The sequence below is a fragment of the Bos grunniens genome, chromosome 1, assembly GCF_055505025.1.
Source record: "Bos grunniens cultivar Pamir isolate PY7600 chromosome 1, Bosgru_T2T1.0, whole genome shotgun sequence".
In the NCBI taxonomy this organism is placed as follows: domain Eukaryota; kingdom Metazoa; phylum Chordata; class Mammalia; order Artiodactyla; family Bovidae; genus Bos; species Bos grunniens.
In genome coordinates this window covers 49,030,971-49,046,457 of record NC_141165.1, presented here as the reverse complement: position 1 = coordinate 49,046,457, position 15,487 = coordinate 49,030,971, and the positions used below count along the sequence as shown (strand labels likewise).

At 37.3% G+C, this 15,487-nt stretch overlaps 1 protein-coding gene across 2 annotated transcripts in view; it reads right to left on the bottom strand.

Annotated features, from left to right (window-relative positions):
• IQCJ (IQ motif containing J) overlaps positions 1–15,487 on the bottom strand; it is an 850,319-nt gene that overhangs the window by 642,126 nt on the left and 192,706 nt on the right. The gene's annotated exons all lie outside the window — the stretch shown is intronic.

The following is a 15,487-nucleotide window of genomic DNA, read 5'->3' as shown; positions in this document are numbered from 1 at the left end:
AGGAAGTATTCTAATTTCATTCTTTTACATGGAGCCATCCAGCACCCTTTATTGAAGAGACCTGTCTTCTCTCCATTGTATATTCTTGCCTTCTTGCCTCCTTGGTCATAGATTAGGTGATAATAGGTGTGTGGGTTGATCTCTGGCTTTCTATATTTCCATTTTCATGCCAATACCATACCATCTTGATTACTGTAGCTTTGTAGTATAGTCTGAAGTAGGAGAGCTTGATTTCTCCAGCTGTTTTTCTTTCTCAAGATTGCTTTGCTATTTGAGGTCTTTTGTGTTTCCATACAAACTGCCAATTTTTTTCTTCTAATTCTGTGAAAAACATCATGGGTAATTTGATAGGGATTGCACCAAATCTGTAGATTGCTTTGGGTCAGATAGTCATTTTCACAATATTGACTCTTCACATCCAAGAACATGTGTATCTCTCCAGCTGTGTCATCTTTGGTTTCTTTCATCAGTGTTTTATAGTTTTTTGAGCACAGGTCTTTTGCCTCCTTAGATAGGTTTATTCCTAGATATTTAATTTCTTTTGTTGCAATGGTAAATGGGATTGTTTCCTTAATTTTTCTTTCTAATCTTTCATTGTTAGTGTATAGGAATGCAAGAGATTTCTGTGCATTAATTTTATATTCTCCTACTTTACTAAAATGATTAGCTCTAGTAGTTTTCTGGTGGCATCTTTAAGATTTTGTATGTATAGTATAATGTCATCTGTAAACAGTGACAATTTTACTTCTTCTTTTCCAATTTGTATCCTTTTTCTTCTTTGATTGCCATGGCTAGGACTTCCCAAACTATGTTAAATAAGAGTGGTAAGTGTGGGCATCCTTGTCTTCTTCCTGATCTCAGAGGAAATGCTTTCAGTTTTTCATCATTGAGAATGATGTCTGCTGTAGGTTTCTCTTATGTGGCCTTTATTATGTTGAGGTAGATTCCCTCTGTCTTCTTTCTGGGCTTAGGGGGAGGGTTTTTTTTTTTATCATAAATGAGTGTTGAATTTTGCCAAAAGCTTTTTTTGCATCTATTGAGATAGCCATATGGTTTTTATTCTTTAATTTGTTAATGTGGTATATCACACTGATTGATCTGCATGTACTGAAGGATTCTTGTATCTCTGGGATAAATTCTACTTGATCACAATGTATGATCCATTTAATGCTGTTGGATTCTTTTTGCTAGTATTTTGTTGGGAAATTTTGCATCTATGCTCGTCAGTGATATTGGCTGGCAATTTTCTTTTTTATGGTATCTTTGGGTTTTCATATGAAGGTGATGGTAGCCTCATAGGATGAATTTGGGAGTGTTCCTCCCTCTGTGATTTTTGTAAGAGTTTGAGGACAGGTATTAGCTCTTCTCTAAATATTGGATAGAATTTGCCTGTGAAGCCATCTGGTCTTGAACTTTTTTTTTTTTTTTGGAAGATTTTTAATTACAGTTTCAATTTCATTGCTTGTTATTGGTCTGTTTATATTTTCTAATTCTTCCTGATTCAGTCTTGGAAAGTTGTACCTTTCCAAGAATTTGTCTATTTCTTCCAGGGTGTCTATTTTACTGTTATATGGTTGCTTGTAGTAGTCTCTTATTAGTCCTTTGTATCATATTTCTGTGGTGTCAATTGTCATTTCTCCTTTTTCATTTCTAATTTTATTGATTTGAGCCCTCTCCCTTTTTTCCTTATGACTTCAGCAAAAGGTTTATCAATTTTATCTTCTCAAAGAACCAACTTTTGTTTTTATTGATCTTTGCTATTGTTTTCTTCATTTATATTTCATTTATTTCTACTCTGATCTTTATGCTTTCCGTCTACTAACTCTGGGTTTTCTTTGTTTCTTTTTCTAGTGTCATTAGGTATAAGGCTAGATTGTTTTTTCTTGCTTCTTGAGGTGAGACTAAATTGATATGAGTGCCCCTCTTAGAACTGCTTTTGCTGCATCCTATAGGTTTTAGGTCATCATGCTTTCTTGTCATTTGTTTCTAGGTATTTTTTAAATTTCTCCTCTGATTTCTCCAGTGATTTCTTGGTTATTTAGCAGTGTACTGTTTAGCATCCATGTGTTTGTGTAACAGGTTTTTGTTTTTTTTTCCCCCTGCAATTGATTTTGAATCTCATAGTGTTGTGGTCAGAAAAGATGCTTGATATGATTTCAATTTTCTTAAATTTTCTGAGGCTTGACTTGTGACCCAAGATGTGATCTATCCTAGAGAACACTGCACATGCACTTGAGAACAAAATGTATCTTGCCACTTTTGAGTGGAATGTCCTATAAATAACAATTAAATCTATCTGGTCTATTGTGTCACTTAAAGCTTATATTTCCTCCTTTATTTTCTGTCTGGACGCCTTGTCCATTGGAGGAACTGGGGTGTTAAAGTTCCCACTATTATTGTGCTTCCATCAATTTTCCCTCTTATGGCTCTCAGCATTTGCCTTATGTATTGAAGTGTTCCTATGTTGGGTACATGTGCGCGTGTGCTAAGTCACTTCAGTTGAGTCCAGTTATTTGCAACCCAATGTAGCTTGCCAGGTTCCTCTGTCCATGGGATTCTCCAGGCAAGAATACTGGAGTGTGCTGTGATGCCTTCTTCAGGAGATCTTCCTGACCCAGGATTGAACCTGCATCTCTTATGTCTCTGCATTGGCAGGTGGGTTCTTTACCACTAGCACCACTGTGCATAAATATTTATAATTGTTATATCTTCTTGGATTGATCCTTTGAAGATTATGTAATGTCCTTCTTTATCTTTTGTAACAGTCTTTAAAGTCTGTTTTATCTGAATATTGCTACTCCAGGTTTCTTTTGTTTTTTTTATTTTTTAACTTTACAATATTGTATTGGTTTTGCCATATATCAAAATGAATCTGCCACAGGTACACATGTGTTCCCCATCCTGAACCCTCCGCCCTCCTCCCTCCAGGTTTCTTTTGATTTCCATTTACATGGAGTATCTTTTTCCATTTCCTCACTTTTAGTCTCATATGTCCCTAGGTCTGAAGTGGTTCTCTTGTAGATAGCATATACATGTCATGTTTTTGTACCCATTCAGCCAGTCAGCATGTTTTGGTTGGAGCATTTAATCTGTTTACATAGACAATTTTCAAGAGAATTATCAACATGTATATTCCTATTACCATTGTCTTAATTGTTTTGGGTTTTTGTGAGTCCTTTTCTCCTCTTGTGTTTCCCACCTAGAAAAGTTCCTTTAGCATTTGTTGTAAAGTTGGTTTGATGGTGCTGAATTCTCTTAGTTTTTGCTTGTCTATAACACTGTTGATTTCTCTGTGGAGTCTGAATGAGATCTTTTCTGGGTAGAGTAATTTTGGTTGTAGGTTTTTCCCTTTCATCACTTTAAATATATCCTGCTACTCCCTTCTGGCCTGCAGAGTTTCTGTGGAAAAATCAACTGATAATCTTATGGGGATTTCCTTGTATGTTATTTGTTGCTTTTCCCTTGCTGTTTTTAATATATTTTTCTTTGAATTTAATTTTTGTTAGTTTGATTAATAAGTGTCTTGGCATGTTTCTCCCTGGATTTATCCAGTGTGGGACTCTCTGCATTTCCTAGACTTGCATGGCCATTTCCTTTCCCATATTAGGGAAATTTTTGACTATAAGCTCTTCAAATATTTCCTCAGACCCTTTCTCTTTCTCTTCTTCTTCTGGGATCCCTATAATTTGAATGTTGGTGTGTTTAATGTTGTCTCAGAGGTCTCTGAGATTGTCCTCAATTCTTTTTATTCTTTTTTCTTTATTCTGCTCCTCAGCAGTTATATTCACCATTCTATCTTCCATCTCATTATTTGTTCTTCTGCTATTGAATCCTTCTAGTGTATTTTTCATTTCAATTATTCTATTGTTCACCACTGTTTGCTCATCCCTTATTTCTTATAGGTCCTTGTTACACATTTCTTGTATTTTCTTGATCCATGTCTCCATCCTGTTTCTGAGACTTGGAATCATCTTTACAACTGTTACTCTGAATTCTTTTTCACATATGTTGCCTATTTCCTCTTCATTTATTTGGTCTTTTAGGTTTTTACCTTGCTCCTTCATCTGTAACATATTTTCTTGTCATCTCATTTTTTTTTTTTTTTTTTGATGGGTGGGTGTTACTGTCTTACAGGTTGTTTTGGCCTTAGGTGTCCAGCTCTGGGGTTTGAAGGCAGTAGGAAAGAGCCAGATCTTTGTGCCTAGATGAGAACCTCCAGAAGATCTCACTCCAAGTAATACTCCCTGGGGTCTGAGGTTCTCTGTTAGTCTAGCAATTTGAACTCAGAGTTCCCACCACAGGAATTCAGGCCTGACCCCTGGCCTGGGAACCAAGATACCACAAGTGTACAGCAAAAAAAAAAAGAAAGAAAGAAAAATGTGGGAGGTGAACAAAAATTAAAAATAAAATTAGAAAAATTAAAGATGCATGTTAGAAAATAAAAAGATAAATGAAACAACAACAATGCAAAATAGAGCCACAACAACAAAACAAAAAATTTAAAAATTTTTAAAAGGGCCAGAAATGACCTTGGGAGGGGTGGGGCTCAGGCAGGGGTGGGGCGTAGGCTTGGGCAGGACCTGGGCTTAGGATGTGTGTGACCAGAAAAGGCCTAAGGAGGCAGGGCTTAGACTCATCTCTGCCTGCAGGGGCTTCTGAGGGAGGAGATTTAGGACCCACAGCCTCAGCAGGTGATCTGGGGCCCCAGCGGATGGTGGAAACACTGGTCACTCCCCTCCAATTCCCGATCCCTCCATGGTCTCTCCCTGTGCCCATTGATCCTTCACTGTGGGTGGGCCACACCAAGCATAAGAACCCCTGCCCTTCCCCAGCCAGCCCTCGGGGGCACTGATCCCATCCCGCTTCCACTTCTCCACCTCTCCCTTTCCCATGTTCTACCCAGTTATGGGGGTTTCTCCTGTGCCCTTAGGTGTCCAGGGTCCCCTGCCAGTGTCTTGTACATACCCTGTTGTGAGGAGACAGCAACTCCCCATTCTCCTACTCAGCCATCTCCCTTATTGTCCCTAAATTTTCTTGAGTTCAATTCCCTCAATGCATACTGGGAAAATCATTCCTTTTTGTGGAACTTATTAAGTACAGCAAACATGCCTGTAGAAAATTATTTTATACAAAATCATGTTCGGAATTACCTAATTTCATGTAATGGCTCCAGGAGAATAAATTAAAATTAGTGGCTCATTTAGAGGTAATATTGAACTCAAGATAATGTTCCCCAAATGAATGCTGTCTAGTTACAGTATAAGCAGGTAGTGGGGTAGTGAGTTCCGTAATACCAAAAGGGATGCAAGAAGTGATTAACCAATCACCTAAAGATGTGTTACCTGGATTCTGCTTTAGGTAGATGATTAAACTTGACAACTTTCAAGGTCAAGCCCCACAATTAGAATCTATGCTTCTATCATGTCTTAATATTGAATAATTTCCTTCTCTTTACCACAGACTCAAGCTCTCCTCACGGCTGCATTTAGCATGATGGGGTTAACACTCTCAATGCTGAGGATTAGAGTGTGGCCTGTTAATTCACCCTTGTCCTTATAGAAGAAAAACTCCATGAGGACAGATACTAAATTCACAATAGGTATATAGAAAATATCTAGATTCTCCAGACTTCAAAATAACACAGAAAAGTAGAAATGTTCAAGGGGTTCAAGAACTTTGCAAGAGGAAAAGGCTTAAATATTTAATATGTCTGGCAAGGTCTTTTTGGGAGAGATTAATATTCAAATGCAGTTTGTTTGTATTAAAGTATTTAAATGCTATGCATTTAATATAAAACACATATTCTCACTTCTACCCTGATGCAAAATCACACTGGGAATTATGTGATCATGTGTAATTTGTTAAATGCAAATCACATTTTAAATATTCATATACCATATTTGCATTCTTTTTTTTTTTAATCAGAATTTTCAGAAAGAGGAGGGAAAGCAAAGCTGGAACAAAAGTTAAAACATATCCTACTCAAGACACCAAAGAAAAGAATATAATATGCATGTTAGACAGACAAATCCCTGCAGCTATTGACAAGACAACCAGAGAAATCTGCACAGATTTGAAATGTGAAGTTCACAACAAGAGATTTATCAGAACTTAGAAGCCAGGTAGAATCTTAAAGGCAGTTGACCCTGCCATTCATTTTCATAAATGCCAAAATAGAGGTTGAAAGAAGAAAGTGACCTGCAGTTTGGTAGACCAAGAGGAAACAGATATTAGTTAGATTCTATGATGAATATCCAAACAATGGGGATCCACTCTGCCTTACATCTCTTCCCTCTTCACCTAGCCCTGCTCTTTCAGAAGACTCATTAAGTAGGTTCAGTGGAATCCAACAGCTGAAAATTAAAAATCAATAAGAACAATACTTTCCTAATGTTGTTGTTCATTGTTCAGTCACTAAGTCATGTCCAACTCTTAGCAACCCCATGGACTGCAGCACACCAGGTTTCCCTGTCCTCCACTATCTGCTCGAGTTTGCTCAAACTCATGTCAATTGAGATGGTGATGCCATCCAACCATCTCATCCTCTGTCACCCCCTCCTCCTCCTGCCCTCAATCTTTCCCAGCATGAGGATATTTTCAATGAGTCAGCTCTTTGCATCAGGTGGCCAAAGTATTGGAGCTTCCATTTCAGCACCAGTCCTTCCAATGAATATTCAGGGTTGATTTTCTTTAGGATTGACTGGTTTGATCTCCTTGCTGTCCAAGGGACTCTCAAGAGTCTTCTCCAGCATGAAAATTCAAAAGCGTCAATTCTTCAGTGCTCAGTCTTCCTTATGGTCCAACTCTCACATCTATCCATGACTACTTGCTTAATATAAATGATAATACCCAGTGCTGGCTGGGGTGGTGTGAAATACATTCTTACATTGCTGGCAACAGTTTGAATTGGCATAAGGTTTTGGAAAGCAATTTGGCAAACTTCATCAAGAGTCTTAAGTGCATTCATGTCTTTCTTTCCAGTAATTACAAATTTAAGTATCTAAGTGCAGAGAAATAATGCTTAAACTGAGTAAAAAAAAAAAAAAGTCTATGCATACAAAGGTTATACAAGGCCCTTCACCACCACAAGGCTGTGATCCATAGTGAAGAATTCTGACAAAACATGGTCCACTGGAGGAGGAAATAGGAACCAAGTTTATTATTCTTGCCTGGAGAACTCCATGAACAGGATAAAAAAGCAAAGAGATATGATACCAGAAGATGAGCCCCGACATTGGAAGGTGTCCAATATGCTACTGGAGAAGAGTGAAGGGCAATTACTAATAGCTCCAGAAAGAATGAAGCAGCTGGACCAAAGCAGAAACAATGTTCAGTTGTGGATGTGTCTGGTGGTAAAAGTGGAGTCTGAAGCTGTAAAGAACAATATTTCACAGGATTCTGGAACGTTAAGTCCAGGCATCAAGTAAATTGAACATGGTCAAGTATGAGATGGCAAGATTGAACACTGATATTTTAGGAATCAGTGAACTACAATGGACTGGAATGAGCAAAGTTAATTTAGATGACCATTATGTCCATTACTGTGGGCAAGAATCCCTTAGAAGAAATGGGAGAGCCCTCATAGTCAACAAAAGAGTCTGAAATGTAATACTTGGGTGCAACCTCAAAAATAACAGAAAGATTTTGGTTCATTTCCAAGGCAAACCATTCAACATCACAGTAATCCAAGTCTATGTCCCAACCACTGATGCCAAAGAAGCTGAAGTTGACCACTTCCATGAAGACTTACAACATTGTCTAGAACTAACACCAAAAAAAAAAAGAGATGTTCTTCTCATTATAGGGGACTGGAATCCAAAAGTAGGAAGTGGAGAGATACCTGGAGTAACAGGAAAGTTTGGCCTTAGAGTACAAAATGAAGCATGGCACAGGCTAACAGAGTTTTGTCAAGAGAACACGCTGGTCATAGCAAACATCCTTTTCCAATAACACAAGAGAGGACTCTACACATGGACAACACATGTCAGTATTTTGGTCAATACTGAAATCAGACTGATGATGTTCTCTGCAGCCAAAGATGGAGAAGCTCTATATAGTCAGCAAAAACTAGGCCTGGAGCTGACTGTGGTTCAGACCATGAACTCCTTATTGCAAAATTCAGGCTTAAATAGAAGAAAATAGGAAAAATCATTAGGCCATTCAGATATGAACTAAATCAAATCCTTTATGATTATACACTGGAAGTGACAAACAGATTCAGGGGATTAGATTTGATAGAAAAGTGCCTGAAAAACTACAGATGGAGATTCGAAACATTGTCCAGGAGGCAGTGAACAAAACTATCCCAAAGAAAAAGAAATGCAAGAAGGCAAAGGGGTCATCTGAGGAGGCTTTACAAATAGCTGAGGAACAAAGAGAAATGAAAGGCAAAGGAGAAAGGGAAAGATACCGAACTGAAGGCAATGTTCCAGAGAATAGCAAGGTGAGACAAGAAGGCCTTAAGTGAACAATGCAAAAAAATAAAGGAAAACAACAGAATGGGAAAGACTAGAGATCTCTTCAAGAAAGTTGGAGATATCAAGGGAACATTTCATGCAAGGATGGGTATGATAAAGGACAGAAATGATAAGGACCTAACTGAAGCATAAGAGATTAAGAAGAGGTGGCAAGAACACACAGAACTATACAAAAAAGGTCTTAATGACCCAAATAACAATGGTGTGGTCACTCTCCCAGAGCTGGACATCCTAGAGTGTGAAGTCTAGTGGACCTTACTTGACAAAGAAGCATTACTGCTAACAAATCTGGTGCCGATAATGGAATTCCAGCTAAGCTATTTCAAATTCTCAAAGATGATACTGTTAAAGTGCTGCACTCAGTATGTCAGTAAATTTGGAAAACTCAGCTGTGACTGCGGGGCTGGAAAAGGTCAGTTTTCATTCCAATCTCAAAGAAAGGCAATGCCAAAGAATATTCAAACTATTGTACAATTGCCCTCATTTCACATGATCGCAGGGTTATCCTCAAAATCCTTCAAGCTAGTCTTCAGCAGTACATGAATTAAGAACTCCCAGATGTACAAGATGGATTTTGAAGATGGAAGAGAAACCAGAGATCACGTTGTCAACATTTGTTTAATCATGTAGAAAGCAAGGGAATTCCAGAAAAAATCTACTTCTGCTTCATTGACTATGTTAAAGCCTTTGACTGTGTGGATCACAACAAACTGTGAAAAATTCTTAAAGAGATTGGGAGTACCAGATCACCTTACCTGTCCCCTGAGAAATCTGTCTGAGGGTCAGAAAGTGACAGTTAGAACTGGACATGGAATGACTGGTTCAAAATTGGGAAAGAAGAACAAGGCTGTATGTTTTCATTCTACTTATTCAATTTATATGCGGAGTATATCTTGTGAAATGCTGGGCTGGATGAATCAAAAGCTGGAATCAAGATTGCTAGGAGAAATATCAGCCTCAGATATGCAGATGATACCACTCTAAGGGCACAAAGTGAAGAAGAACTAAAGAGCCTCTTGGTGCGGGTGAAAGAGGAGAGTGAAAATGCTGGCTTAAAACTCAATATGCAAAAAACTAAGATCACAGAATGTGATCCCATCACTTCATGGCAAATAGAAGTGGGGAAAGTGGAAGCAGTGACAGATTTCATTCTCTCAGACTCCAAAATCACTATAGATGGTGAGTGCAACCATGAAATTAAAAGACACTTGCTCCTTGGAAAGAAAACTGACAAACCTAGATAGCAGTATTAAAAAGCAGAGGCCTTACTTTGCCAACAAACGGCCGTATAGTCAAAGCTATGGTTTTTCAAGTAGTCATGTACTTGTGAGAGCTGGACCATAAAGAAGGTTGTGTATAGTGCTAGTCACTCAGTCATGTCCAACTCTTTGCAACACCATGGAATGTAGCCCACCAGGCTCCTTTCTCCATGGAATTCTCCAGGCAAAAATACTGGAGTGGGTAGCCATTCCCTTCTCCAGGGTATCTTCCTGACCCAGGGATCAAACACAGGTATCCTGCATTGTAAACATATTCTTTACCATCTAAGCCATGAACAAAGCCAAAGTAGGTTGAGCACCAAAGAATTTATGCTTTCAAATTATGGTATTGGAGACGAGATTGAGAATCCCTTGGACAGCAAGGAGATCAAATCAGTCAATCCTAAAGGAAATCAATCCTAAATATTCATTGGAAGGACTGATGTTGAAGCAATCCTTTGGCCACCTGATGCAAAGAGCCGACTCATTGGAAAAGACCCTGATGCTGGAAAAGGTTAAAGGTAAAAGGAGGAAAGGGCGACAGAGAACGAGATGGTTAGATGGCCTCATCGACTCAATAGACATGAATTTGAGCAAACTCTGCGATATAGTGGAAGACAGAGGAGACTTGCACGCTGCAGTCCATGGGGTAGCAAAGTGTTGGACACAACTTAGCAACTGAACAACAATAACATCAAGGTTTATCAAAGGATCATATATTATAGCCCAAAGTTAGAAATGGTTTAAATGTACAGAATGAAGAAATGACTAAGAAAATTATTATTTATTCCTCACATTATAATATTCCCCATATTATAATTTAAAATGACAGTTACATGAAGAGTCTATGGAAATTATAACAAAATGTATTCCATATTAATGTTTTTAAGGAGGACTGAACCCATAGTCTGAAATAAGAACTATATAACATCTACTTCATATTAACTTAAGCATTGATAATTAGAACAACTAAAAGCAGTCAGAAGTCTGATGTTAATATCTAGTTTCTTTACTTTCCTAAGAAATTCCTAAAGCCAGTGGTTTTAAAATTTCATTGTGAGCAACTCATCACAAAGAGAATTTATCAAAACTACAGATCCTGACTGGTGGGTCTAGGACAGTGTTCAGGAATAGACATTCTTAAACAGACATTCTTAGTCTCTGGATGTCAAGGAAAAAAAATTTTTTTTTCTCTGATTCCTTCTGAATATTTCTTCTGCCAGGCTTCCTGAATTCTCCCATGTGTTTATCCCAGAAGACTGAACCATGAGTAGGTGAATCCTTTTACCTCTTCTTTACCTAGGCTCTATGTATCTCAGTTCAAGGTCAAGGAGGCACAGTTACAGTTTTTCCCACATTTTCTGTCATGTTTTATTGATTTCACAAATTTAAAAATGTATTTTCAAAAAGAATTTAGAAAATAGATGTATTTATAGAACCATGACTAGAGTTATAGCAAAAAAAAAAAAATTCTTAATAGATAAGCTACAACAAAACTAATTTAAATTAATTTCATGGAAGAACGCAAGACAAAAATAAAAGAATGTTGTGAACCATTTTTGATGGAGTTTTTTGAATACCAAACACTATGATTTTTATTAATGGAAAAAATCGTATCTTTGCCCTCTGAGTTTTACATATTTCCAGTACTATATACAGGAGAAATTATTTTCTTTGGAGAAAAGTAGCATCCCCTTTCAGCAAAATGGTGGACCTAAAACTAGATGCTTGGATAAATAAGACAAACTCATAGATTATTTTAGACAAACATATTTTGTAAGGCATTTTGAGCTTAGGAGAAATCCTCAAGAACCAAGAGAGGAAAAAAAGAAAAATGATGAGCTGAATCTTGCATTGTGCCAGTCAGCAAACACAAATGAAGAAGCAAAGTCAGAAAATTTTCCAGAAGCCAGAGCTGATAAGATGTCTGGAAGGCCGCCCTTGGCCAGGTGAAGAAATTGAACCCAATGCTCCTGCTTCAAGCAAGGACTCTTAAAAGAGCCTGAAACATTCCAGGATTGGCAAACCTCCTGGCTCTCAGCAGGTGCAAACTCCAATCTTCTCTGCAAAAAACAACTAACATTTAGGCCCTCAGAATTTCCACCAGATCAGTTTAATCAAACCTGCCAAGCATACAGGGAAACAAGCCTTCATGAGTATGAGTCCACAGACTGAAAAAAGAAGACCTCTAAGAACTTCTGAAGTTGAAATTATCAGATGCAAAATATAAAATAAATACCTGAGTATAAAATGTTTCAAAATTTAGAATAAATGAGCTTTAGAGTTGTCACATGGCATGAAGTCAGACAGAAAAAGACATTCCATATGATATTGCTTACACGTGGAATCTTTAAAAAATGGTAAAAATGAACCTGTTTACACAACAGAAATAGAGTCACAGATGTAGAAAACAAACATATGGTTACCAAGAAGGAAACGGGGCGGGGTAGGGGGATAAAGGAGTTTGGGACTGACATATACATAAAACAGATAACTAATAAGGACCTACTATATGTATAACACAGGGAATTCTACTCAGTACTCTGTAATGATCCATATGGGAACAGAATCTAAAAAAGAATAGATATATGCATATATGAAACTGATTCACTTTACTGTAATTAACACAACATTGTAAGAGTTTTGTGTAACTAACAACATTGTAAGTCAACTATACTCTAATAAAACTTAAAAAAAAAAAAAGAAATCCTTTCCACATAGCCCAAGAAAACTCATCTCCCTTAAATATGAAATAGGTATACCGCCTAATTCCATACTAAATGATTGCTAGAAAAAAAGATTAAAATAAGCTGTTAAATATCCCAACAGACAATGAGAACAAACCAGAAAATGTGGACTCAGAAGCTATAATCTAATATTTCAAAATGAGCAAAAATAAATCGAGAAAACTTAGTTTAAAAAAATAGCACCCATCAGAAATAAATGAAGTCATAAATAAAATGACAGGAAAGAAGAGAATAAATATGAAAAATTATCAGAAATAAGATAGAACCAGAAAAAATTAATCAAAAGGAACATGAGAGAAAACAGACTCACACAGAAATAGAGAAGGCAGTAAAAAGGATCTGAGTGAGAGAAAAGATAGGGGAAAAATGCATAAACATGCATATAATTTGTGTCTTCAAAAAGAAAACTAAAGCAGATGTAACTGAAAAAAAATTAATAATAATTCAAGAAAATATGAATGTCTGAAATTTTAAAAGACATCTTAATATGGAAAAGGCACATCATGAGACTGCTAATACATATATATTTGTAAAACTATTAGACTTTTTAAAAGAGGAAAAATGTATTTGGTCATCCAAACAGAAAGACCAGGTCACACATGAAGGGCAGAGAATAAAACTGGTGTCAGACTTCATAACAACATTTTATGGTGAAAACAATGGAACAATGTTTTTAAAGATATTCCAAGAAAGAAAACATAAGCCAAGGATTTTATATATATCTTTCCAGAAAACATGCCTTAACTAAATAATAATGAACATGTAAGAATTCAGAGATATTGATTCCATGAAATTTCCTGACTATCCTACCGGAAAATGAGTTTCAAACAAATAAAGAAATTATTGGGAAAACTTCAGTATAAAGAATAGACTGAGTATTGAATCTATTTTGCTGTAGAACTAACATTAAAAGATAAGGATGGGGAAAATAAATAGTATAGAAAGTGTCATATGCTCTGATGAGGTAAAAATCATACAGCTAACAAAAGGGGAGGAAAGGAAGAACAGGCAGAAACTTCAATAGCATTGGCAAAGTTCTTAAAGGTTCATGAATGTTCACTTTATTATTATGTTGTATACTGGACATAGGTGGTACATAATTTAAAAGTTTTTTAAAATGAGTGTTTGAAGCATTAAGATGTCATCTCCTCATCCCAGCTCTCTGTAAATAAATACTACAATATCCATTAGAATTTGTAAACTAGAATAACTTTTATCAATGATCAACCTTCAGAAATGGGTCACTAATGTAAATTTGGGTGCTTCTACTACTAATGTAAAGACTGCAAAAGTGAAGCTGCACCAATTAAAATAATGCATCAGTAAGCATCCATATATATAGCCATATACGTGTGTGTGTGTGTGGGGGGGGGGGGGACAGTCTTGGGAGTCTGGCAGTCTTGGGAGCAGGTATAGTTAAGTCAAGGATGAGGGAATTGAGTTCTTAGAGAAAGTAAATTTTTTAAATCTTTTCTGGATAAGGGATCTTTCTTCAGAATTAAAATGGCCTGATATTTGGGAAGTCAAGCCAATTGCTAAAGAATTTGATTTCAACCATGCCTCAAAGTTGTGGAAATGGAAGGAAGCCTGCAGCAATGGAAGTTTTCACTTGTGGGTTAAGACAAGTACCAAATATGTCTTAGTAATTAGTGGCTGGCATGGCTCCCTTCAAGTCTGTTGCTTACCATCTGTGATGTGTTTGCTAGCCAATCTCTAACTCCTCATTAAACAAGAGGACTATTTGACTAAATGATATTTTGAGCTATTGATTACTAAGTCAAGCACCAGTATTACAAATGGGGGCCATAATTCTTGATCTTTGGATTCTGTGAAGAAAGCATCTAGAGACCTACATGAAAGAAGGTTGGTATACCTGGTTGTGGACATGTACAAGTGAGTCTTGTTTTTCATATAGTTGACTTTTGGAAGAAAATGCAGTTGTAGAAAAACATAGGCCCTTGCAAAACTGTGCTCATGTGCATATTTTCATACCTCAGCTGAGTAATAAACATTTAAATCTATCACACTATGGCACTGCCTGCTTGCAGCCAGTTCCATTTTGGCAGGCACCATCTTTGTGCAGCAATTTGTGCGATTATGTGAATACTTTATTGCATTTTGTCCTTATTGGTTTATAAATGAGTGGAAAGCGTAAAAATGAAAGTGCTGATACTAGTGATAGCAAGTATAATTCTCATAAAGTTAATATAATTGGTACAAACTTGGAAATCACTAGGTGTGCTGAAAACAGCGAATCTTTAGGCTCCATTGGTAGCTCACTGGACTCAAGCCAGTTGCCTGTGTCTTCAACTGTGAAGGCAAATAAGGAAATTAAAGAACATGCATAAAATGCTGGCATTGTATAATCAAACATAATGTCTCCAAGGAAAAGTAAAATCAGAGATTTTATGTATTTTAGCTCTTTATAAAATAGAGGCAGTGGTAGTGGTTGTAATCATACTGACCATTACTACCTGTCAAGCTCTCAGTTAAGTACTTTATACACCTGTCTGGCTGAGTCATCTCAGTTTCCTCTCTTTTGTGTGTGTGTGTGCGCGCGCACGCACATGTGCGCACACACATACTTAGCTGCTTAATTGTGTCTGACTTTGCAACCCCATGGACGGTGACCCACCAGGCTCATCTGTCCATGGGATTTCCCAGGCAAGAATACTGGAATGGGTTGGCATTTCCTGACCCAGGGATTGAACCCATGTCTCCTGTGTTGGCAGGCGGATTCTTTACCACTGAGCCACCTGGGACTTCTAAATGCTAGAGAGCTCAGATCTCAGGCCTCTTTGCTTCCTCTATACCCACTCCCTTCAAGATCACATCCATTCCTGAAGCTTCAAATGTCATCTACATACAATGACTCCCAAATATCTAGCATCAGTCTCCATATTTTCAGTTCAATTCAGTTCAGTCACTCAGTCATGTACAACTGTTTGCAGCCCCATGAACTGCAGCATGCCAGGCCTCCTTGTCCATCACCAACTCCTGAAGC